Source organism: Agelaius tricolor, unplaced genomic scaffold (assembly GCF_023055355.1).
Source record: "Agelaius tricolor isolate 1412-34295 unplaced genomic scaffold, bAgeTri1.0.p SCAF_30, whole genome shotgun sequence".
Lineage (NCBI taxonomy): Eukaryota > Metazoa > Chordata > Aves > Passeriformes > Icteridae > Agelaius > Agelaius tricolor.
Genome location: NW_027269290.1, coordinates 4,741,078 through 4,766,623, shown reverse-complemented (window position 1 = coordinate 4,766,623; position 25,546 = coordinate 4,741,078). Strand labels below are relative to the sequence as shown.

Sequence of the window (25,546 nt, the reverse complement as noted above, 5' to 3'; positions counted from 1 at the left end):
CTGGAGGTGTGGAAGGGACGGTTCCTTTGAAATCCTTTCACACCTCGTGCATTCCAGCAGTTGGGTTTTCCCTCTTTTTCCCCCCAGCCTTGTGATCCAGCCCTGACCTCAGAACATTTCAGCATTTTTGCTGAGAAAAGCCTGAAAACACCAACCCTAAAGGCTAAAAGCCACAAGAGAAATTAAAAAATAAAAAATAAAAATAATAGGCAAGGTTGCTTATTTTTCCTTTAAACCCTGACCCATTTCAACTCATTTCTATGGCTGACTCTGGGGTGGGAGATGGAAAAGAAATTCCATCCACAACAAATCCTCCCCCAGCTCATCCTGGTGGTGAAATCTTCATCCCCATGGTGTGGACCAGCACCAGATCCGTGTGCTGGGATGGGATAAGGGAGCTCTGGGAAGGATCCATGAGGATGGGAGGAAGGGAAACCCAGCGGGAACGAGACGAGGCAAGGCCTGGATGGCTGTGGAGTCTCCCTGCAGGATGCAGAGAATAATTTCCCTTTTCCCCACAGCAGCAGGGCGAGAGGATGGGATCATCAGTCTTCATTACACGGCCAGAATAGGCTCTGTCAGGTTCTGCTGTGAAACCCATCAATATTCCCTTGGCCTGGCTGCCCAGAGCTCCCTGCCACGGTGGGCACTGGGACATGCCAGGGACAGCAAGGTCCCCCCCATGGGGCTGGGGGCACGCAGGGAGACACAATTATTGCCACACATTTTGGGGGTTTTGAAGGAATTCGGGGGGGGTTTCTCATCCAGCTCCTCAGGGGATTTCCTTTGCCATAAAATGTGCAGAAAAAACAGAAAAAAACAGGGAAGGGAAGGGAAGGGAAGGGAAGGGAAGGGAAGGGAAGGGAAGGGAAGGGAAGGGAAGGGAAGGGAAGGGAAGGGAAGGGAAGGGAAGGGAAGGGGAAAAGTGCAAAAAGGGTGGGGAAAAGGGAAGGAGAAGGGAAAAAAGGGGAAAAGGGGAAAAGGGGGGAAGGAAGGAAGGAAGGAAGGAAGGAAGGAAGGAAGGAAGGAAGGAAGGAAGGAAGGAAGGAAGGAAGGAAGGAAGGAAGGAAGGAAGGAAGGAAGGAAGGAAGGAAGGAAGGAAGGAAGGAAGGAAGGAAGGAGAGGAAGGAAGGAGTTTTTCAGGGAGCAAAATTCACCTGTTTTGCCCAGTTTCAAGCACAAAATCCCTCCCTGCCCTGTCCCTGTCCCTGCAGTGCCACCCCCGGGGCAGCTCCAGCCTCACGGGACGCTCCGGGCGTTCTCCCCCGTTTATCACGGGCATCTCCCGGCATTTTTATCAAGGGCAGATGAATTTCGGGGAGCTCCCGGTTCCCTTTTCCCCCAGCAGCGGCTCTGGCACCGCGTCCTCCCCGCTGCCACTGCTGGAATTCGATTCCGCGGGGCTGCGAGCGCACTCCTGATTAATGGGACTCATTTCTGCTTGAGAGAAGGTTTGAAATGAGCAGCCGAGGGGAAGCGAGCGCAGAGGGATCCCCCCCTGTCCCCCACTCCCCCGGCGTCGCTGCCGTTGGCATTTCCCAGCCCGGGGATGGGCCAGCAGCTGAGCAGACGCGCTGGCCCCGTTTCAGCGCGGCAGAAGGTGCGGGAGGCGGGGAGGGTGCGGGGATGGGAGGGGGAACGAGCCGGGGGACCCCCGGAGCCCGGGATGGACGGGGAAGGGACCCCCGGGCTCGTGGTGCCCGGCCCTGCTCAGTGGCACCGGGGGGAAAGCGGGCACGGGGCGGGGGGACACGGGGGGGACACCCAGGGACACCCAGGGACACGGGGAGGACACAGGGGGACAAAGAGGGGACATGGGGGGATACCCAGGGACACGGAGGGGAACACAGAGGGGACATGGGGGGACATGGGGGGGACACCCAGGGACACGGAGGGGATGTGGGGGGGACACCCAGGGACACGGGGGGACACACAGGGGGGACACGGAGAGGACACGGGGGGGACACGAGGGGGACACAGAGAGGACACGGGGGGACACAGAAACATGGGAGACACGGAGGGACACGAGGGGGACACGGAGAGGACACGGGGGGACACAGAAACATGGGAGACACGGAGGGACATGTGGGGGACACGGAGCAGACACGGCGGGGACACGAGAGGGACACTGGGGGGCACGAGGGGGCTGCACATGGGTGGCCAATGAGCCTAAAGGTGAAGGAAAAAGGCGAACCCCGCCTGCTGCGGGGTCGGGGGTGTCGTGTCCCCTCTCCGTGAGTCCAGCCAGGGCTCAGCCCTCCTGTCCCCAGCCTGGGGGTGACGCTCCGAGGGTCGCTCCAGCCGGGGGTCCCCATAGGGGTCTCTCCAGCCGCGGGTCCCCATGCGGGTCCCTCCAGCCGGGGTCTGCACGGGGGTCCCCATGCGGGTCCCTCCAGCCGGGGGTCCCCACCTCCGCGGCCGCTGCCGGGCATCCCCATCTCCCTGCCGGGACCCCCCTCCCGCCGGCTCGGGACTCTCTGAGCCCATCCCGGGCTGGTGCGAGCCCCGAGGTGCCCGCCCGGCTCCCTGGGTGCTCTCAGGCAGGCAGAAGCTGTGGTACCCCTGTCACCCCACGTCTGTGCCCCACGGAGAGGCTGCCCCACGCCGGGGCTCTGTAGGACGCGTGGTGGCCCCGGGAATCACGGGAGATCTCCCCTGACCCCTCCGGCGTCTCCCCGAGGAGCGGCGGTGCCTCCCCGGCGTCTCCTTTTCAATTTGTTTTTATAAGGAAGCAGAAAAAGAGAGAGAGAGAGGGAGGGAGAGGGAGTCACATCCTAATCTGGCAAAATGTCAGGGAGTGATTCAGAGAAGAGGCGAGCGGCAGAGAGAGGCAGCCCACACAGGAGACTTGTTTCTGATTTCCAAATGTCAGCATGTCCTTTAATTAAATGCTGATTAACAGGGGACGTGCTCCCCTGTGCCAGGGCTGCTGCTGCTGCTGCTGCTGCAAATCCCGGCTCCAGAGAGAGCCTGGGCAGCTCTGCCACCCCTGGGATGGGCTCTGGGCAGCCCAGTGATGCCTCAGGGTTGGGGTTTTTCTGTTTTTCAGGTTCTGTGCTGCTTCAGCGCGTGGGTCTGGGTTCATGTTAGGGGATGGTGAGCTCTGATCACAGAGACAAAACAATTCCTGCTCCAGCTGGGGACCAAGGACAAATGATCCAAATCTCAGGCCCAGGAGCACAAACAGCGTGGGCTGGGACTTGATAACCTAAAGCTGTAATTGGACAATTAACTCCAATGTGCAAATGGAGCAGTGACAGAGCCCGTGAGCAGTTGTGGTCTTGACCCCCATTTTGTGGTCACGCTTTCCACGCTTCTCCTGCCATCTCCACTCTCTGCCTGTGCCACACGTCCCTCCCAGTGCCACCAAAGCCTCTCTGTGTCACCTTTGGATGTGTGAGATGGGGTGACACGGGACTCTGGGTGCCACATCTCCCTGTGTCACAGGGTCTCTGGGTGTCCCATCTCTCCATTCCCTGTGTCACAGGGGCTCTGAGTGTCCCCTGTCCCTGTTCCCTCTGTCACAGGATCTCTGGGTGTCCCCTGTCCCTGTTCTCTGTGTCACAGGATCTCTGGGTGTCCCTGTCCTCGTTCCCTGTGTCACAGGGGCTCTGGGTGTCCTCTGTCCCCTTTCCCTCTGTCACAGGGTCTCTGGGTGTCCCCTGTCCCCTTTCCCTGTGTCACAGGATTTCTGGGTGTCCTCTGTTCCCTTTCCCTGTGTCACAGGATCTCTGGGTGTCCCTGTTCTCTGTGTCACAGGGGCTCTGGGTGTCCCCTGTCCCCATTCCCTGTGTCACAGGACCTCTGGGTGTCCCTGTCCTCGTTCCCTGTGTCACAGGGGCTCTGGGTGTCCTCTGTCCCCTTTCCCTCTGTCACAGGGTCTCTGGGTGTCCCCTGTCCCCTTTCCCTGTGTCACAGGATCTCAGAGTGTCCCCTGTCCCCATTCCCTGTGTCACAGGATCTCTGGGTGTCCCCTGTCCCTGTTCCCTGTGTCACAGGGTCTCAGGGTGCCACATCTCCCTGTGTCACAGGATCTCTGGGTGTCCCCTGTCCCTGTTCCCTGTGTCACAGGGTCTCAGGGTGTCCTCTGTTCCCTTTCCCTCTGTCACAGGGGCTCTGGGTGTCCCCTGTCCCTGTTCCCTCTGTCACAGGATCTCAGGGTGTCCTCTGTCCCCTTTCCCTGTGTCACAGGGTCTCTGGGTGTCCCCTGTCCCCTTTCCCTGTGTCACAGGGTCTCTGGGTGTCCCCTGTCACTGTTCCCAGTGTCACAGGGTCTCAGGGTGCCACATCCCCCTGTGTCACAGGATCTCAGGGTGTCCCTGTCCCCGTCCCCGTGCCGTGTGCTGCTCACAGCACCAGGTGCTCCTCTCCCAGCTCCCGCGGCGGCGCTGCCTGTTCCATCCCCAGGCGCCACCTGATGGCACCAGCTCCGGGAAGGATTTGTTGGACAACATTCCCCAGCCACAGAGCCAGCAGGAATCAGCTCCCAGGGTGGAAATGGGAAATGGGGACACAGAGGGCAGCCCTGCCCCACACCGAGCCCAAAGAAAGCACAGCCAGCTCCTCTCTTCTTCCCAGGACCTCAAAAGTCCTTCCCAGCTCCCCAGGGGGAGGCAGATCCTGCTACCCCTGCCTGGAGCATCCCCACAGCTCCCGAAGATGAAACAGGAAAGCCTTATAAACATGATTGTCTGGCAAAAGAGTTTGAGAATATGGAAACTATAAGCGAGATTGAAATGAAAGGAAGCTTTGAGATCCCTCAGTTACTGAACAACTGGAAAACAATGGTGTGGCCACTGAAGGTGATCCCCTTTTGATGGAACAACACCCTCTGCTTGCAGACAGGCCCAAGGGTCAGAGCAGACCCTACAGCTTGGCAGAAGGGGCCCAAAGAGGAGTTTTTAGGGTTTAAAATGTAACACAGTGTGGTAATGTAATGATTCTTATAGGCTGTATGGAAATGCTATAGGATTTGTATCTTGTACTAGATTGGTTAGTGAGAATCAGAATATTCAACACAGAAGAAGATTTATTGTAAGGGGAACCTCGCTCTCTTACCCTTTTTACTCCTCTTATGCTCTTGCTCTCTTACCCTCTCACCCTCTCATCCTCTCTCCCCCTCTCTTCTCTCAGTCCTGCTCCAGCTGTGCCTGGCAGCTCCCAGCAGGGCCCTGCCCTTGGCTCTTTGCAATAAACCCCAAGTTCCCAGCCCTGGCTGCAGAGATCTCTCATCTCCATCCATCCCAACCGTCCCACCCCCCCGATGCTCCTCCACCCCTGGGTTTAATTCCCCTGACAGACCTGAGGAAACACCGAAATCCCGGGAGCAGCAAGCCCCGGACATGTCCCCCTGGGAAATGCAGGAAAAGCCACCAGCCAAGGGCACTGCCACACCAGTGTCACCTCTGCCCCCCTCGGTGCCTCCCAGCCCGTGTGGGGATCTCAGAGCAGGAGGTTGGGCATCTCCAGCCAGAGGAGAGGGAGGATTTGCATAACCAGGGCACAGCCAGGCCTGCACCTCCCCTGTCCCCAAAGGGCAGGGGACACAGGTGACAGCAGCCAGCGCTGGGTCAGGGTCCTCCTCCAGCAAAAAACCCGTGGAGAGGGGAAGGTTGACTGTGCCATGGCCCCGTTTCACCGCTGACCCTCCCCTTCCCTCCCTCACCAGGGAGTGCCCGGTGCCAGACAGGGCAGAGGCTCCAGCTTGGGAGAGCCCCTGGATCCTCCCGTGAGCTCAGCAGGGATCCCCAGGGATGGATTTAGGAGCCAGGGTCCCTGGGATGAGACACCCTCATCCCCAGGGATGGATTTAGGAGCCAGAGTCCCTGGAATGTGCCAAGCTGGCCATGTCTGTCCCCAGGGATGGATTTAGGAGCCAGGATCCCTGGAATGAGCACACGTGGCTATACCTGGCTCCCTAAGGATGGATTTACCAACCGGAATCCCTAGAATGAGCCACCCTGATCCCCAGGGATGGATCCACCAGCCAGGACCCCTGGAATGTGCCAAGCTGGCTGTGCCTGTCCCCAGGGATGGATTTACCCGCCAGGATCCCTGGAATGAGCCACCCTGGCCGTGCCTGGCTCCAGAGCCCACCCAGCCCGCAGAGACCACCCTGTCCTGCTGCTCTCCTCTCTCCCTATTTTGCCAGGCTCGGGGAGCACCAAACCCCCCAAAAACGAAGAGATGCAGAGACTGCAGCGAAGTGTCGGTGCTGGGAGGGACCGGGAGGGGAGAGCGCGCACAGGGGGAGGGGAGGTGGCGGCGCTGGGGAAGGGAGGGGAGGAATCATTCCGAAGGAGCCAGATTTCCATATTCCCCCTGCTGGAAGATTAAAGTTTGCATCCCAAATGTGATTGCTGTCGGCTCCCTGCCTCGGAAGGCACGTACCTGTCTCAGCAGCCGGCCCTGGCGGGCTCAGGGTCCATGCTGGCTACCTGTCAGCAGGCTGTGCCTTCTGTTCCCGCTGAGCAGCATCTCTGCTCCGCTCCGCTCTGCTCCGCTCCGCTCTGCTCAGCGAGGGAGTTCAAAGCTGCAACTTGAGGACTCGAGGGTGTGCGGGGAGATGGACGCGCTCGCTGAGCATGAAAAGCAGCCATTGGCTCTGCCTCGCCGGCTGCTCTGCCGCTGGGCTGGGCTGAACGTGTGTCATCCTTCCCCTCGGCACGGCACGGCACGGCCGGGGCTTCACCCGGGAGAAGGAGGAGCGGGGTTGAGGGGGTTAACCCGGGAGAAGGAGGAGCGGGGTTGAGGGGGTTAATCCCGGAGAAGGAGGCGCGGGGTTGAGGGGTTAACCCGGGAGAAGGAGGAGTGGAGTTGAGGGGTTAACCCGGGAGAAGGAGCGGGGTTGAGGGGGATAACCCGGGAGAAGGAGGGCAGGGTTGAGGGGTTAACCCGGGGGAAGGACGAGTGGGGTTGAGGGGGTTAACCCAGGAGAAGGAGAGGCAGGATTGAGACGGTTAACCCGGGAGAAGGAGGCGAAGGGTTAAGGGGTTAACCCGGGAGAAGGAGGCGTGGGGTTGAGGGGGATAAATCCTGGGAAGGAGGGGCATTATTGAGGGGGACAGCCCTGGGAAAAGAGGGGCGTTATTGGGGTTATTGAGGGGGGATGACCCTGGGAAGGAGTGGCGTTATCTGGGGGATAACCTTGGGAAGGAGTGGTTTTATTGAGGGGGCACAACCTTGGGGAAGGAGGGGCATTATCCCAGGGGGAATGAACCTCAGGGAAAAGAAGCGCATTATCCTGGGGGGATGAACTCTGGGGAAAGCTCTACCTGTATCCCACTGGGATAACTCATGGGAAGCTCTCCCTGTATCCCACTGGGATAACCCACAGGAAGCTCTCCCTTTATCCCGCTGGGATAACCCATGGGAAGCTCTCCCTTTATCCAGCTGGGATAACCCACGGGAAGCTCTCCCTTTATCCAACTGGGATAACCCACGGGAAGCTCTCCCTTTATCCCGCTGGGATAACCCACGGGAAGCTCTCCCTTTATCCAACTGGGATAACCCACGGGAAGCTCTCCCTTTATCCCACTGGGATAATCCACAGGAAGCTCTCCCTTTATCCCGCTGGGATAACCCACAGGAAGCTCTCCCTTTATCCCGCTGGGATAACCCACGGGAAGCTCTCCCTTTATCCCGCTGGGATAACCCACAGGAAGCTCTCCCTTTATCCCGCTGGGATAACCCACGGGAAGCTCTCCCTTTATCCAACTGGGATAACCCACGGGAAGCTCTCCCTTTATCCAACTGGGATAACCCACGGGAAGCTCTCCCTTTATCCAACTGGGATAACCCACGGGAAGCTCTCCCTTTATCCAGCTGGGATAACCCACGGGAAGCTCTCCCTTTATCCCGGGTCTGGCCCCCCCGCCGCTCGCACCTGCCCGGGGCAGATGCGGACGCCGCTCCCGACGCTCCGCTCCCTCCCGGGGATGGGCAGCATATGGTGCCTGAGTTTTAATTTCCTCGGCTCGTGTGGCGACTGGCAGGTTCCTCACAGGCCTCTGATTAACCCCCGGTAGATCATGGCGTGCCAAGTGTCCGTATGGGCTGGACAAAGCACTTCCCATCCCACCGCTCCCGATTTCCTGCTCATTAACGGGGCTTGAGCCCCGGCCAGCAGAGCGGGAGCCGAGTCCTGGCTGCCTTTAAAGCTGCCTCTCCCCGCGTTGTGGCACGAGGAGCAGCCTGGCTGTGCCTCTTTGCGAGCCCTGCCGACCTGTTACCTGTCAGGATTTGCCATGAGGAATGTTTCAAGCAGCAGCCACGGGAGAATATAGGTTTTCTCTCCCGGGCCCCCTGCAAACACGAGTGGAGTTTCGCTGGGAAAGCTTCCACTGCAGCCAAATCCACTTTTCCTGTGAAATTTGAGGGCTTTTATTCCATGGGAAATTACAGAATTCACAGAATGACCAGGCTGGAATAGACCTTAAAGATCATCGAGTCCAACCCAGCCCCAACACCTCAACTAAACCCTGGCACCCAGTGCCACATCCAGGCTTTTTAAAGATTTTTTTAATTTGTGCACCCCTCTGACAGTTCCAAGGCACCGCCATTCCCAGCAACACAAACGGAGCTGCAGGGCTGCTCATCCCCAGTGTTAATTCCCGATTCCTCTTGGGAATTCCCTTCACAGCAGCCTGGTGGCGTCACCTGGAAGGATTCCGATGTCATCTCAGTGTGGGATCCTGGTGGGAGCACCCCTCGGGGGGGTTGTGAGGAGCAGCTGCTCCTCGGGGAGGATTTGGGGTGAGCCCAGTTTGGGTTCCCCATTGCAGCACCCTCAGGGCGCTCTGCTCATCCCCCTGGCATCATCAGAGGGAACAACCCCACTGGGTTTCTACAAAAAAAAAAAGGAGCCTGGCAATGGGTTTGCTGTCTTCATGGGCTTTGGTTTCTAACAGGAGCAAAAACTGCTAAAAATGTCATTGGTTATGTGACAAAATAAAGCAGAGTCTTGCTCGTGCCCATTCCTTGGGACAGCAGGTTCCATCAGGGGATTCCTTCTGTTAATTTTGTGTGGCTGCCCCTGGATCCCTGGCAGTGTCCCAGGCCAGGCTGGACGGGGCTTGGAGCACCCTGGGGCAGTGGAAGGTGTCCCTGCCTTGGCCCTGGATGGGCTTCAATGTCCCTTCCATCCCAAACCATCCTGGGATTCTGGGATCCCATGAGACCCCAGAGCTGTGTAAGAGCCCACAGTGTTTTCCTGGATTACTGGAGATCAGGAATCTCCCCCAGTGGAGTAGAGGAGCCATTCCCTGGTGGCACAATGGGTTCAGGGACCCTCACAGGGCTGTGATCCCCCCCCTTTCCTGCAGCATTTCCAGGGGATGAGTGAAGCCCTGCATGCCACCAGGTGCTTCCCAAAGTGTGCCCAGGCCTCTCCCTCTGTGCCCACCCCAGCTCCTGCACAGGGGGATTTTGGAGGGGCTACAGGAGAGACGGTGCTGTCCCCTGGCAGCTCCAGCTGAGCTCTGCCAGCCCCTGTGTGCTGGGAGCACTGGGAGGACTGGGCTTGGACTGGGTTTGGATTGGGTTTGGACTGGGTTTGGACTGGGTTAGGACTGGGTGTGGACTGCGTTTGGATGGGTTTGGACTGGATGGACTGGGTTTGGATGGGTTTGGATGGGTTTGGATGGGTTTGGACTGGGTTTGGACTGGGTTTGGATGGGTTTGGATGGGTTTGGACTGGGTTTGGATGGGTTTGGATGGGTTTGGATGGGTTTGGACTGGGTTTGGATGGGTTTGGATGGGTTTGGACGGGTTTGGACGGGTTTGGATGGGTTTGGATGGGTTTGGACTGGGTTTGGATGGGTTTGGATGGGTTTGGATGGGTTTGGACGGGTTTGGATGGGTTTGGATGGGTTTGGACTGGGTTGGGATGGGTTTGGACTGACCACGAGCTCCTCCAGCTCCTCCCCAGCCCTGGGGCAGCCCCGGGGCCGCAGCAGCCGGAGCCAAGCGGGGGCACCGGGCAGCCATGGGTGAGCAGAGAGGGTGGCACGGCCGCGTTTGTGCCCAGCTGGGTTTTCCCGGAGCCCCCGGGCTTTCCCAGGCCGGCGTTTCTCCACAGGGCCACGAGGTGGAAGCATTTTCCAAAAACTGCCGCCATCTCCGCGGGGCTGGGGACAAGGCTGGAGCAGGGGACACGGGGTGGCCGTGGGAGGGGAAAGGAGCTGGGGAGGGATCAAGGAGGGACACGGGGAAAAAGCTCCAGGAGGAGAAAGCTCCAGGGAAAGGCTGCTGCGAGTCTACGTGGTGGGAACGGGCCGGGATCCAGGGAAGAATGTCCTGTGTCCCTGTGTCCCTGTGTCCCTGTGTCCCTGTGTTCCTGTGTCCCATGTCCATGTGTCCATGTGTCCCTGTGTCCCTCTGTCCCATGTCCCTGTGTCCATGTCTCTGTGTCCCTGTGTTCCTGTGTCTCAGTGTCCCATGTCCTGTGTCCCCATGTCCTGTGTCCCATGTCCCTGTGTCCCTGTGTCCCTGTGTCTCTGTCCCATATCCCTGTGTTCCTCTGTCCCATGTCCCTGTGTCCCTGTGTCCCTGTGTCCCATGTCTCTGTGTCCCTGTGTCCCATATCCCTGTGTCCCTGTGTCCCATGTCCCGTGTCCCATGTCCCGTGTCCCATGTCCTGTGTCCCATGTCCTTTTGTCCCTGTGTCCCTATGTCCCATATCCCTGTGTCCCTGTGTGTCCCTGTGTCCTGTGTTCCTCTGTCCCATGTCCCGTGTCCCATGTCCTGTGTCCCTGTGTCCTTCTGCCTCCTAAAATCCCAAACGTTTCAGACACCACAGCTGGGCTGGCACAGGGGTGAGGGTGGCACAGTGCCCACCCTGCTCCCAGCTCGGCCCAGAGTCTTTCCCAAACCCATCCCTGCCCTCCCAGGGATTTCTCCTCACTGCTCCACCATTCCCATGTCCAGCCCTGCTGCCCCAACCCATCCTTGGCTCTGTTTTTTGGGAAACATTCTCACATCCATCATCCCCCTAATGCCTGCTGAAGTTTATGCCTGCACCAATGTTTTGGGAAGCCAGAGCTGGGCTGGATTCCTGGTTTGGGCTGAAAATAGCTGAGCAGGCTGTGAGTCAAACTGCAAATTCTGGCTGAACATCCCGAGGTTGTGCCAGCCAGCAGTGAGGGAGTCCCTTCCTGGTGCCACCCAAGCTGTTCCTGCTGTGCTGTGCCAGCCCCTGCCACAGCTCCTCCTGCTCCATCCACCTTTGGAATGTTATTTCCTTTCAGGAAGGGAAATGAAATCTTGCAACCCTGAAAAGAAAAACTTACAAACACTCTGGGAAGAAGATATGATCAAATGAAATGCAATTGAAAAAAAAACCCCCAAAAAACCCAGAAAATTGGGAGTTTTAGTGACTACAAGAAAGTGGTCTGGGAGAAAATGAGGTGCAGTGCAAAGGGCCAAAACATGCCAAAACTAACCAGACAGATGTTGCAAAAGCAGGGGAAAAAATCAAGGAGGAAGACACAACTGTGAGGAGAAGAGATGAGGGACCTTAAAAAGAAAAAATAAAATATATCAAAAATTGATCTTCACCAAAGTGAAAGCCATCAAAAGGCATGGCATGCTACCAAGTGCAGGGTCTTGGAACAAAGTTTGCCAAAATGGATCCATGAAAATCCCAGAAAGAGAAAAGAAGGATTTACAAACTCTCTGGAAAGAAGATATGATGAAATGAAATGCAGATGAAGGAAAAGAATCCTTGTGGCCAAAAGCTCAGAAAATCCAAATTATCTTCCAGCCAGACCTCCTCCACCACAGCACTGCCTCCTGCTAACAGGGTTGGAAATCCCCAGTTTGTGCTCTGATGTTGCTATAAGACACAAAAGAACACAAGCTCACACCACTGTTCTCAAGGTGAAGGAAAAAGGGGAGTTTATTTTCTGACTCCAGCATTTATAGTTTTCCAAAAGTGACAGCGGGTTGGAGGGTGACAGTGCCACCTCTCCAATGACACTGGGCAAACCAACAGTCCATCAACGTTCTCCTCTTCCATAAAGGAATGCAAAACAATGAGTTATTTACAGAAAGTGTGTGAGAAAGTTCCCTACAAGAATGTCAACATCAGAAGGCTTAGAAAATCTTAAAAAACCAGGGTGACATTCTGTTCTCAACCCCTGGGTGTTGCTGGTCCCAGCCCAAGCAGGGACTCCCAGTTTGTGGCAGCAGGAAAGCACCAGGCCCTTTGCTGGTGTGTTTGGTGTGCCCTGGCAGGGAGAAAGACCTGCTGGGTTTGCTCAGACACATTTCCCTGCAGGACTTTAGCCTTGCTGCCTGTTGGGAGCAGCTCAGAGCCCTGGATGTGCTCCCTCAGCCCTTCCCTGGAGCGTTCAGCTCCAGCTCACCCCGTGACCTGCCTGGGAAGAGGAAGTTTGGCAGTGACTCAGTGGGAGAGATGGATGGTGCCCTGAAAAAAAAACCAGCTTATCTCCTCCCCGTGCTTCGAGCAGGGTGGCAGGGGGCAAGGTTCACTCACGGGAGCAAACTGTGGTTCTTTTGAAACTGCTGGGGTGGTTTAACCCCTGGGAAACAGCTGCTGGAAACACCCAGGCACAGCAGTTCCTGCAGGTGTGTCTTGGTTTGGAAAGCCAGGTGCCTGCTAAGGAAGGCAGGAGCTTCCCCTGAAATGGAGAATGTAAACCCTCCCCACCCCTCCAAGTTGCAATAGATTTTTAATTAAGGGGCTCTCAGGCAAAAATATGGGAGCAGGAAATAACAGTTCTTTAATGGGGAAGAAAAAATAAAAGGATGAAATAAACAATGCAGTTGTCTTGCTTTAGAAAGACAGGTGTCTACTAAGGAAGGCAGGAGCCTCCCCTGAAATGGAAAATGTAAACCCCCTCCCTCCTAATTGCTATAAATTTTAAATTAAGGAACTCTCAGGCAAAAATATGGGAGCAGGAATAGCAGTTCTTTAATAGGGAAGAAAATAAAAGGATAAAATAAACAATGCAGTGAACCAAACCAACACTGACACAGTCAGAACCCAGCCTGACACCCTGTGGGTCAGGCTGTTGGCAGCAGAACCATTGGAATTGTGGCTCAGCCCTCCTGCAGTGCCAGGGCTGGTTCTGCTGGAGCAGGGATCCTGGAGAAAGGTGCAGTCTCTGCCTCTGAAGATCCAGGGGCAGAGGCAGCTGCTGTTCCTCTGGGCAATCCAGTGCAGAAGCTGTGCTGGTGTTCCAGAATCTCCAGATTATATCCAGGCAGGAATGCTTGGCTCCTCCCTCTGGGCTCACAGCTCCCAATGGGATGCTGTAGTTCTTATCAGCCATGCAGGGACATTCCATAGCTGTTATCAGCAGGTGTCCCCTCCCGAGGGAGGAGTGATTGTGGTCACTCAGAGAGAGATAAGGCAAACTGCCCACTTGACAAAGGTAATCTGCCCTACAGATGGTAATGGAAAACATCTTGCCTCCAATCTGGAACAAGGTTCCAGGGCTGGTGACAATGAGAGCTCTCAGGGGTGGCAGCTCAGGTTTTGTGTGTGCTGAGTTTTCCCTTTGTGGGAGGGGAACCACGCAGTGAAACACCAAAAACAGCAGCCAAACCCTCCAGGGGCACCACAAGGGAGGCTTTTGGCACCTCTTGGGGCAGAACTTTTGGGATTATGGTGCTCTGGCTTTGCCCATTGCAGCTCTGCACACCCACAGCAGGACCGTGCAGGAAGGACTTGGTGCAGGTTTGTTTTTTGGGGGTTTTTTTCGTACTTTGTTTTGCAATTTGGCAGCTCCTGGTTGCTAAGGGCCTGGATCTGTGGTGTGGATTGGTGGAGCTGTTGTTATGGTGATGCTCCATGGGCAAAATTCAGAAGAGAGATGCTGCTGGATTCAGTGGTTTGCAGTCAGCCTCGTGGTTGCCATGGTCAGCAGTGCTGGGCACCTTGGGGACAGAATTTTGTGTCCCACAGCCCTGGGAATGTCAATCCAGTGATTTCCAGTGGTTTCAGGGGAATTTGGGGCTCACAGAGAGCTTCAGGAGAGCTGGAGAGGGACTGGGGACAAGGGATGGAGGGACAGGATACAGGGAATGGTTTTAGGCTGGAAAAGGGGAGATTTAGATGGGATATCGGGAAGGAATTCCTGGTTGGAATGACCAGGACAAGGGGGAATGGTTTTAAGCTGGAAAAGGGGAGATTTAGTTTGGATATTGGGAAGGAATTCCTGGCTGGAATGACCAGGACACAGGGAATGGTTTTAGGCTGGAAAAAGGGAGATTTCAGTTGGATATCAGGAAGGAATTCCTGACTGGAATGACCAGGACACAGGGAATGGTTTTAAGCTGGGAGAGTGTAGATTTAGATGGGATATCAGGAAGGAATTCCTGGCTGGGAGTGAATTCCCAGAGAAGCTGTGGCTTCCCTGTGCCTGTCCCAAATCCAGCATGGGACAGGAAGAGCCTGCAGTGATCTGGGCTTGGAGATTTGCAGGGAGACCCTGAGGAGCTCCCTCAGCTCTGGGACAGGCACAGGGAGATCCAAACATCCCCATTTCTCCTGTTACTCAATTCACCCGCTTTTAAAATGGGAATAACAATATTCCATCTGTCCTGCCCCTTCTGGGAGTGGCAGCACAAGGGGGAATGGGTTCAGACTGAAAGAGGGGAAGTTAAGGTTGAATAAATGTGAAAAATCCTTCCCTGGGAGGGTGGGGAGGTCGTGGCAGGGGCTGCCCCATCCCTGGAAGTGTCCAAGGCCAGGCTGGGCAGGGCCTGGAGCAACCTGGGATAGTGGGAGGTGGAATTTTAGGCAAGATGATCTTTAAGGTTCTTCCCAACCCAAACCATTTTATGATTGACATTCCCCAAGTCTGTGAACCCACCAGAGGTGCTGTTGTTAAATCAGGGGGTCCCTGAGCCTGGGCTGGGCTGTGACCCTGGGCTCATTTTGCCTCTCCAGTGAGCAGCTCCTGCTGAGGCAGGCTGGGCACTGGAGCATGGCCCCATTTCCCAGCTCTCCTCGATTTAGCAGCCAGCTTTCACCCCAGCCCTGCTGAAACACAGCTCTGCTCTCCAGGCAATGATTTCCACATGCCTGCATGTGCCTGGGGGGAGCAGCCAGGCCAGGGCAGCAGCAGCAGCAGGAGGAGGAGGCACTGAACACATTTTTCTTTCCATGACTCGCTGCCCACGCTCCTATGGAGTGGCAGGGCAGTGGGGAAGGGATGCAGTGACTGTGAAATGTTCCCTGCAGAGCCCTGGAGCTCTCCTCGGGAGCTGCACACATGTGAGGCCATGTGAGCTGCTGAGGGCTCTGCATCCTCAGCCAGAGCCCTGCAGCACGAAAACAGGGGAATGTTGTTAAAAATAGGGTGGAAACTGTTGGGAAACAGTTAATAGATCGTTAAGCATGTGCTGTTAGTTGGGTTATTATATTGTAAAAGGGGTTTAAAGGGTGGTTAGAAGAAATTACACCTCAGCAAAGTGCACCCACCCTAGTGAAACCAGCCAGCCTGGGCTGAGCTGTAATGGCCAATCAAGGCCTGAAACCTTCATGCAAATGAAGGATCCCAACAAAAACCAATCCAGAGGGACACAAACAGGATAAAAAGGGACATCTGAGCCAGGGAAGCTGTGCCCTTCCCCTGGGACATCGGGGACATCGCTGCTGCTGCATCCTCGGCCCAGTGCCCCTTGCTTTGGGCCTTTCTTATTATTGTAATAAATGCTGAAATCACTTTTAGTAGCCCTTGTTTTAGGCTTTTCTTTTTATTATAATAAATGCCGAACTAACTTTTAGTACCCCTTGTTTTAGGCCTTTCTTTTTTTTAGAATAAATGCTGAAATTACTTTTAGTACCCCTTGCTTTGGGCCTTTCTGTTTATTGTAATAAATGCTGAACTCACTTTTAATAAACAAAATAAATAAATAAATGCTAAAATCACTTATAGTACCCCTTGCTTTGGGCCTTTCATTTTTTAGAATAAATGCTGAAATCACTTTAGTACCCTTTGTTTTTGGCCTTTCTTTTTTTTAGAACAAATGCTGAAATCAATTTTAGTACCCCTTGTTTTAGGCCTTTCTTTTTTTTAGAATAAATGCTGAAATCAATTTTAGTACCCCTTGCTTTGGGCCTTTCTTTTTATTCTAATAAATGCTGAAATCACTTTTAATAAATAAATAAATAAATGCAGAAATCATTTTTAATAAATAAAAGAAATAAATAAATGCAGAAATCACCTTTAGTACCCCTTGCTTTGGCCCTTTCTCTTTTTTTTTAATAAACGCTGAAATCAATTTTAGTACCCCTTATTTTAGGCCTTTCTTTTTATTATAATAAATGCTGAACTCACTTTTAATAAATAAAAGAAATAAATAAATGCTGAACTCACTTTTAATAAATAAAATAAATAAATAAATGCTGAAATCACTTATAGTACCCCTTGCTTTGGGCCTTTAATTTTTTAGAATAAATGCTGAAATCAATTTTAGTACCCCTTGTTTTAGGCCTTTCTTTTTATTATAATAAATGCTGAACTCACTTTTAATAAATAAAATAAATAAATAAATGCTGAACTCACTTTTAATAAATAAAATAAATAAATAAATGCTGAAATCACTTATAGTACCCCTTGCTTTGGGCCTTTCATTTTTTAGAATAAATGCTGAAATCACTTTAGTACCCCTTGTTTTTGGCCTTTCTTTTTTTAGAATAAATGCTGAAATCACTTTTAGTACCCTTTGCTTTGGGCCTTTCTTTTTATTGTAATAAATGCTGAACTCACTTTTAATAAATAAAATAAATAAGTAAATGCTGAACTCACTTTTAATAAATAAAATAAATAAATAAATGCTGAAATCACTTTAGTACCCCTTGCTTTGGGCCTTTCTTTTTGTTATAATAAATGCTGAAATCACTTTTAGCACCCCTTGTTTTAGGCCTTTCTTTTTATTGTAATAAATGCTGAACTCACTTTTAATAAATAAAATAAATAAATAAATGCTGAAATCACTTTAGTACCTCTTGTTTTAGGCCTTTCTTTTTTTATAATAAATGCTGAAATCACTTTACTACCAGGAGCCTGCTCCTGTTTTTATCAAATGTTCCCCTCCCACCAGAGCTTCCTGCAGGAGCCAGGCACATTCCTGTTGCTGTTTCTCCACGGCCTCACTCTGAGCTGTCAGGTTTAATCGACTTTCTGCATTTGCTGGCCATGGCCAGGGCTCTTCTGGGCTGCAGATCGAAGCTCTGGAGCTGTCCCCAGGGACACAGCGGTGCCTGCTGGGTACAGCTCGCTTTGGAGCTGGGATCTTTCTGGGCTGGTTCCTGAACCGGGTGTGCTTACACCAAAAATTCAGTGGTTTTACACCAAAGGATGCTTGGCATGGCTGTAGCAGGGCTGCTCCCTCCTCTTGTGATAGCTGGTGTGAGGAAACACAGCACAGTATCCCTAAAAAAAGTCAATTTACATTAAAAAGGGCTGTGGGCTAAACCCCAGCAGTTCCTCTGGCTGGCCCAGGCAGGGACAGAAGGAGGAGGAGGAGGATTTGAAGTCTCCCCCAGCACAAGCTGAGGTGATCACAGCCATGACACAAAGGGTTGGAGTTTTCCAGCCAGACTCATTTTCTAGGAACAACCAGCCCATCTTCACCCTTGATTTCCCCCACATCTCCCCGAGCGTCTGTGATCACAAAATAAAAAGAGAAAAAACAATGGCAGAATGCAAAGTAATTAAAAAAAAATCTCCCAAAAAACTCCAGCAGTTTTGTCTGGGGGAGATTTCCGTGAGGATCTGTGACCTCCCAAATATATAAAAAACAGAAAGCAAAGTAGTTCTAGAAAAAACTCCCAAAAAAACCCAGCACTTTTGTCTGGGGGAGATCTCTGTGAGGGTCTGTGATCACAAAATAAAATAGAAAAAACAACAGCAGAAAGCAAAGTAATTGTAGAAAAAACTCCCAAAAAACCCCAGCAGTTTTGTCTGGGGGAGATCTCCGTGAGGGTCTGTGATCACAAAATAAAAAGAGAAAAAACAACAGCAGAAAGCAAAGTAATTCTAGAAAAAACTCCCAAAAAACCCCCAGCAGTTTTGTCTGCCCTCTGCTCAGCCATTCCTCTGGCATGTTTGGAAAATGCCCCGAGGCTCTGCTGAGCAAATTCACTCAGGGAAATTCATCTGGGGATCACAGAGGTGCCTCAGGTGGGCGCTGAGTTCAACCCCTGACCTCAAAACACTCGAGAAGTGTCAAGGGACACCTTCCTTGGGCTCAAGGGACACTTTTTGCTTTGGGTTCATACTGCTGGAGAAACCCCAGCCCCATTAACAGTGAGAGGAACTGCAGATTTCTCTTTACAAACAAGCTGGCAGATAAAACCAGCTCTGGGAGATAAAAGAAACAACGGGAAGGAAGGATTCCACTGGTTGATGAATGGGAAAAGAGATTTGATTTTACAAATAAACCTTTTAGGTTTGCTGATAAAGGAAATTAGACATTGAGAGATGAAAGAAACAATGGGGAAGGAAAATTCCTAAATTCCATAAGAATTAAAAATGAAAAGAGGGGGTTGTACATTAGAGGGGAACCTCTGGTATCAGGTGTTTTGGGAAGTCTGAACCTCTCAGGTACCTCAGCCAATGGAGAAAAAACCCTAAATTCTGTAAGAATTAAAAATGAAAAGGGAGGGTTGTACATTAGAGGGGAACCTCTGGTATCAGGTGTTTTGGGAAATCTGTACCTCTCAAGTACCTCAGAAATGGGGAAAGAGAGAAGGAAATTGAGATAAAAAGGAGGCTGCATCCTCCAAAAATGTGAGTGATCCCAGGGGAATGCCCCATGGCCTCTCCCTTTATTGGAATAAAGTCAAAGGACTCCTCTGTCTCCTTTTTGGGCACAAACCTCTGCTGTTTGTGGATTAATTTTCCTGACAGCAGGCTCGTTATCCCCCCCAGCCGTGCCCCCCGTGCCGGGACCATCCCATCCATCCCAGCCCATCCTTCCTCTCCTCTCCCACTGCAATCCCCTCGGGCTGCAGCAGCTGGGAGCTCTCCCTCTGCTCATCCTCATCCTCCTCCTCCGGAGCCGCGGCTCTCGGGCTCTCACAGCAATCCCTGGCATGCCCAGGGCTGGAATTTGTGTTTGTGAGGAATGTTCTGCACCAACGAGCAGCTGGTGTGGCACAAGCACCGAGCTCGTGGCTCTGTCCCCTAATTGCTGTCACATTCCTGCCCTTTGCACGGTGCCTTCTCTGAAGTCCCAGTTTGGGGCCTTCAGCTTCATTTGCTGGAGGTTTTTTCCTGGGAATCTCTTTTCCTGGGAATCTCTTTTCCTGGGAATCTCGTTTCCTTTCAGTTTCAAACTGGATTTAAGGCGCCAGGTGGTCTCGGGGCTGTGGTATGGAAGGAGTGGCAGCAGTTGTTGGGAATGACCCAGAAGTGCCTGAGACATCTCCCCCAGGGTGACATCTCCCCTCTAAACGGAGGAAAAGGGTGAATGTGGAAGTCAGAGCCATGGCAGAGGCTGGGATGTGGGAAACCCCCCCCAAAAGTGCCGATTGTGCAGCAGGAAGGGAGCGGGATGGGCACTCACAGGGCAATGAGTGAGCACCCACATGACTGGGTACTCATTGACCAGGGCTGAGGGGAGGGCAGCGGCCACAGAGCCAGCCTGGGTGTCACACACAGCCCTGGGTGTCACACAGAGCCAGCCTGGGTGTCACACAGAGCCAGCCTGGGTGTCACACACAGCCCTGGGTGTCACACACAGCCTGGATGTCACACACAGCTTGGGTGTCACACACAGCCCTGGGTGTCACACACAGCCTGGATGTCACACACAGCTTGGGTGTCACACACAGCCTGGGTGTCACACAGAGCCAGCCTGGGTGTCACACACAGCTTGGGTGTCACACACAGCCTGGGTGTCACACCATAACTGTGCATGTCACACACAGCCCTGCATGTCACACCCAGTCCTGGATGTCACACATAACTGTGCATGTCACACATAACTGTGCATGTCACACACAGCCCTGGGTGTCACACACAGCCCTGGATGTCACACCCAGCCCTGGGTGTCACACCATAACTGTGCATGTCACACCATAACCCTGCATGTCACACACAGCCCTGGATGTCACACATAACTATGCATGTCACACATAACCTTGGATGTCACACACAGCCCTGGGTGTCACACACAACCCTGGATGTCACACATAACTGTACATGTCACACACAGCCTGGGTGTCACACCCAGCCTGCACATCACACCCTGCACCCCCATCACCCCTGTCCCCACCTTTGCTGCTCCTCCCCGAGCCCTGCAGAGCCAAGGATGCCAATCCCCATCAGACACAGGTGACAAATGATCTGCTCACCTGTGTCACCAAGGATGGCCTCTCACCATGTCCCTGCTGGGTCACTGGGCCTCAGTTTGGGCCCCTCACCTGCTCAGCCCCAGAGGGGCTGGTTCAGCTCCTGCTCCCACTGAAGGTTTTACCCCACTCCCAGGGCACCCAAACATCGCTGAGGGCCTCAGGGGTGCTGCCCTGGGACGGGCTGAGGTGACCAGAGGACATGGATCCTTCTAGAACATCCCTTCCCTCCATGGGGCTCGGATTTGATGCTCCTGCTGCACCATCTGGGAAGCACTTCCCCACTCCTCGAGGTGTCTCCCAGCCAGCCTGGTGGTTCTGAGATAAGAAATGAGAGTCAGCAAGTCCAGCAAGACTCCCACGTCCGAAAGGAACACGGGGAAAAGGAGTTCTGGCAGCAGCAGAACTGAGGAAGCCCAAATTTGTGTCTCCTGGACCGTTTTGTTTTGTTTTTTCAGGGTTTTTTGTGGAATATCCACGTCTGGAAAGAAGACCCTGAAGGTTGGATTTTCCCCCCACAGAATTTGCATCCCCTTCCATCCTCCTCGCCATCCCTGCTGTGCCCTCGGTGCTCCCGCTCCCCACACTCTGTGGAGATGGATTTTGTGCCTTCCCTGCCTCGGCTTCCCCCTGCCCTTCCCCACCACCTTAAACCTCCTGCACATCCCCCAGATTTCGGCACTAATCACAACAACTCTGCTGACAGACAGGGCGGCGTGTGCAGGGAAGGCGAGGATTAATATAGCCGAGGATATAAGAAATTAATTACTCTCAGGCAGACAATGTTGGCACCTCCAGTCAGCCTGATGTATTTCCATGGCTGCTCTATTTTTGGCCAACCCAGAATGTTTGACTAAATATACGACAACAAGGAGCTGGAATGGGTGGGGGAGCCGCTGCTAAATCCACAAGCCCGAGAGGCTGAAACCCGCACGGCTGCCGGTCCCGGTGTCTCGGGGCGCCCCAGGAGGAGCAGGAGGAGCCGCAGGAGGGAGCTGGACCGCAGAGCGAGGCGGGGATCGCCGTGTGTTTGTGTGTTTGTGCTCTCGGAGCGCGGCTCCTGCCCGGGCCGGCGGGGCCGAGCGGGCTCCGGCTCCCGGGGCTGCGGCGGGGAGGAGCCAGCGCCGCACGGAGCCGAGCGCCGGCAGCGCTCCCGCACCGCGCCCGCACCGCGCCCGGCTGCCCGGGCTGCGCTACCGGCACCGCTCCAATTCCCGCAACACCGGCACCGGCACCGCTCCCGTTCCCCCGGTACCGGCACCGGCACCGCTCCAATTACCCCGGCACCGGCACCGCTCCAATTCCCTGCTACCAGCACCGGCACCGCTCCGACTGCCCGGGCTCCGCCACCGCTCCAATTCCCCCGGTACCGGCACCGGCACCGCTCCCGTTCCCCCGGCACCGGCGCTGCTCCAATTCCCCCGGCACCGCCACCGCTCCCGTTCCCTCGGCATCGGCACCGGCACCGGCACCGCTCCAATTCACCCGGCACCGGCACCGACTCCGCTCCAATTCCCTGCTACCGGCACCGGCACCGCTCCCGTTCCCCCGGCACCGGCACAGGCACTGCTCCAATTCACCCGGCACCGGCACCGGCTCCGCTCCCACTCGCCCTGCTCGATACCGGCACCGGCTCCGCTCCAAGTCCCCCCTGCTCGGCACCGGCACCGCTCCCCCTCCACCGGCACCGGGACCGCTCCAACCCTTTTCCTGCTCCGGCACCAGCACCGGCAGCTCTGCAGCTCTCCCGGACCGCTCCAAGCCTCTCCTGCTCCGGTACCGGCTCCAGCATCCGGCCCGCTCCGGTGCCGGTGCCGCTCCAGCCGCTCCCCGGTGCCGGTCCCGCTCCGGTGCCGGCCCCGCTGCGCTCGCAGCCCGGTCCCGTTCCCGGAGCGGCCCCGCGGCTCCCGCAGCACCGCCCCTGCTCTGCCCCGCAGGAAGGAGGAAGGGACACGGCAGGAGGGAGGGAGAGCGACCTGCTCGGCGCCCGGTGAGTGCCGGGGTGACCCCGCCGCGGGCCGGGGACCCTGCTCACCCCTCCAGCTCCCCCGGGACCCTGCCCGTCCCCCCAGACCCTCCGGGGTCCTTCTCGCCCCCGCAGCCCCTCCGGGAACCCTGCCTGCTCCTCCAGCTCCTCCAGGCACCCTGCTCGCCCTCCCAGCCCCTCCGGGGTCCCTGCCCGTCCCCCAGCCCCTCCGGGGACCTTGCTCGCCCCTCCGGGGTCCTGCTCGCCCCTCAAACCCCTCCGGGGTCCTGCTCGCCCCCCAGCCCCTCCGGGGGCCACCGCCGCTGCCTTTGGGACTGGCGAGGCACAAAGTGCGAGGGGAGGGGAGAGTTGGAGTTGGAGGTACGGAGAGGGAGGGTTCAGCTCGGTACGGATTTGTACCCCGGTGCTCCCTGGTGAGGGAATTCCTGCGCGTGTTCGGCCCTAAATCTGTTCCGGGGAGCTCAGGTCAAGCCCAGTGTTGGATTGTGATGGGCATCCCTGGGTGGGTCCCGCTGCGAGGGGCCTGGGGGGACCCTTTCAGTGTGGAAGTGACCCCCGGGGTCTGTCCGGTGGGAGGGAGCCCTGCCCCGGGCTGGCAGCTCGGCATTCCCCTGGCGCTGCAGTTTTTGGCGGCTGTCACCATCAGCTGCATCTCTCCAGCAGCGCTGCCTGTTGCTGTGACAAGTTCCCGGGGCTGTGCCCCCCTCCTTGTCCCCAGACAGCCCCTTGAGAGCTGCCCTCCGTGCCAGGGCAGCATGAAAAGCTTTAACAGCCTTGTCTCTCGGTGAAAACAACCTGGGCTGAGCGTGTTGGCACAATGGTGGCATCAGCTCTGAGAGGAAGAAAGAATCAGGGTCAGGCCTGGGGCTGCTGGCGCTGGGTTTTGTGCTGTGCATCAAGATGTGATGTGTGCTGGGCTTGGAGATGGTGCCTGAAGGGGGAAAAGCTTTGAGCAAGCGTCAGGCAGAAAGTTGGAGCCTCTGGATGAGGTCTGTGAAAGGGCAGAGCCGTCAAACAGGGCCCTGCGAGGAGCTGGGATCCATGAATTCCCTCCTCGGTGGTGTGGGGCAGATTTGGGGTGTGGATCTGGGACGTGCCAACACGTGGGGCTGAGATGTGGTCAGTGCAAGCAGAGTCCTGTTCTCCAGCCTCACCAGGCTGTGACAGCTCCTGTGGGGCAGGAGAGAGGTCGGAAAAAGCAGTTCCCATAATCCTGAAGAGATTCCCTCCAGGAATACGGGCACTGGGTAATGGACATGGTGTCAGCAGGCACACACAGAAATCTCAGTGCATTTGTGGTGTGGAGCATCCTTTCCTCCCTAGGAAAAGGTGGGAGGGGATGTCCAAGAGTCCCAGAAGGAAGAGGCAGGAACAGGAGAGCACCTGGCTCACCCCATCCTTGGAACTTCCTCGGTGTGTGAGGCACCCAGCTCAGAGTTTGCTGATTTCCAGGCTCTCTGTCCCAATCTCTCTCTGCCAGAAGATTTCTGAGCAAGTTTTGGTGTCCGTGCTCCAGGCAGGGCTCACAGATTTGTTCCCAACTTCCCAGGCTTACTCACTCACACTGGAAAATATCAGCACCACGTCCAAATGGGAGCAGTCAATAAATGAGTAGTGCAACAACCTCGCCAGAAATCCTGGGAGTTCCTCCTCTCTCATCCTGCTGGGATAGAGAGGAAGAGAGGAAAAATTACAACTAATCAGGGCTCTGGAGACCTCCCCCTGTCCATGGCCTTGCCAGGGATTCTGCCTGGCCTTGGCCACGTCACCGCCGTGCCCCCACATCTGAGTCCCCCCAGCTGGCAACTCCTGACCTTGCTTTGTTCTCAGGGCTTTGCTCCCTGAGCTCTGCAGAGCTCTGGGATGCTGGCAGGGATGGGAAGCACTGAATCCTCATCTCCCTGCCGTGGAGGCCCCTTTCACTGAGGCAGCTCTTTGTGGAGCCCTGAATGGGCCCTTCAGAGAGGCTGTGCTGGTGACAGAGTGACAGAGGGGAGGGATGGTGTCACACATTGCTGCTTACAGGTGGCTGAAGTGCAGCTGGCTGCTTTTTATGGGCTTCCAAACGAGCTGCTTTAAATCTTGAGCTGCTGCCCCTCTTGTGCATTCCTTGCCAGTGTCCCTTGTCCCCTGGGGTGCAGAGGGTGCTGCAGGGGACAGTGAGTGTCCCTTGTCCCCTGGGGACAGGCTGGGGTGCAGAGGGTGCTGCAGGGGACACTTTTTGCCTTCCCTTGCTGGCATTGGATGAGAGCAGCTGCATTTTGCACAGGGGTAAAACACAGAGGCAAACTGGCTCCGGGTGCTACAGAGAGCTCAGCTGAGTTTTGATCTCCCAAATCCACGAGGATCCTTCAGTTCTCCCTGTCCCACCACCTGGTCAGGCAGAACCCTGGGTGTCCACTCACTGTGTGAATTAAAATCTCCACGTTGCAGTTTTCACTGAGACCATCATCCCCTTGGTCTGGCCTTCTGGGAGAAATGAATGTTTGGTCAATGCCTGTAAACCCTGGGACATTCCTCTGGCTTCCACAGAGCTGAGGTTTGGGCCAGGAGGGCTGAGAATCTCCAGAAAAGCTGGGATCTGTTTGTTTGGAGTCATGTCCAAGAAGAGTAAGAGTTTCCAGAAGGGCTTAGGCTCAGTAGGAGCCTCCCAGATTCTCCTTCCATCCTCAGGGAAATTGAGGCAGCTCCTTCAGGCAGCAGGACAGGGGAGCTTGGCTCAGCTCAGAGGAGATCCCGAGGCTGGAGTGAGTTCTGCTGTGTAATTCATGTGCTCACACCCCAAAAGCTCAGCTCAGCTGGGCTGGGTTTGCCTCTGTGCAGGCAGGGAAGTGATGAGAGGGCTCTGTTGGAGCTCAGGAGTGAACCCTGTCCAGGCAGAGCTTTGCCCTGCTGGCTTTGCTCCCCTCTAAATCCACTGGCTCCTGCTGTTTGTCCAGGAAACCTGATGGCAGGAAGCAGCCTGTTGATGGATGTGGCCCAGATCCCAATCTGGTGAACAATTAACTTTGCAGAGTGCTCTGTAATCAGCCCCAGCATCTTTTGCCCTCTCCCAGTCTCCCAGCCCAGCCTTCCTTCCAAGGCAGCAGCATTTTGCCCACAGCCAGTGCTGCTCATCTGCTGCTTGTTTGTTCAGTGGCTCCCAATCTCTGGCTCCCATCTCTTGTCTGGCTGCAAGAGAGACTGGAAACTGCTGCAGGATGATTTTGGAGGCAGGGAGCAGCACG

General features: G+C 55.1%; 1 protein-coding gene across 1 annotated transcript in view; it reads left to right on the top strand.

Annotated features, from left to right (window-relative positions):
- The first annotated feature begins 22,194 nt into the window (after positions 1-22,194).
- Positions 22,195-25,546, top strand: part of CDK18 (cyclin dependent kinase 18) — a 41,174-nt gene continuing 37,822 nt past the window's right edge. The window contains exon 1 of the mRNA XM_071450329.1: positions 22,195-22,322. The gene's annotated coding sequence lies outside the window, so the exon portion shown is untranslated. The remainder of the gene's footprint in view (positions 22,323-25,546) is intronic.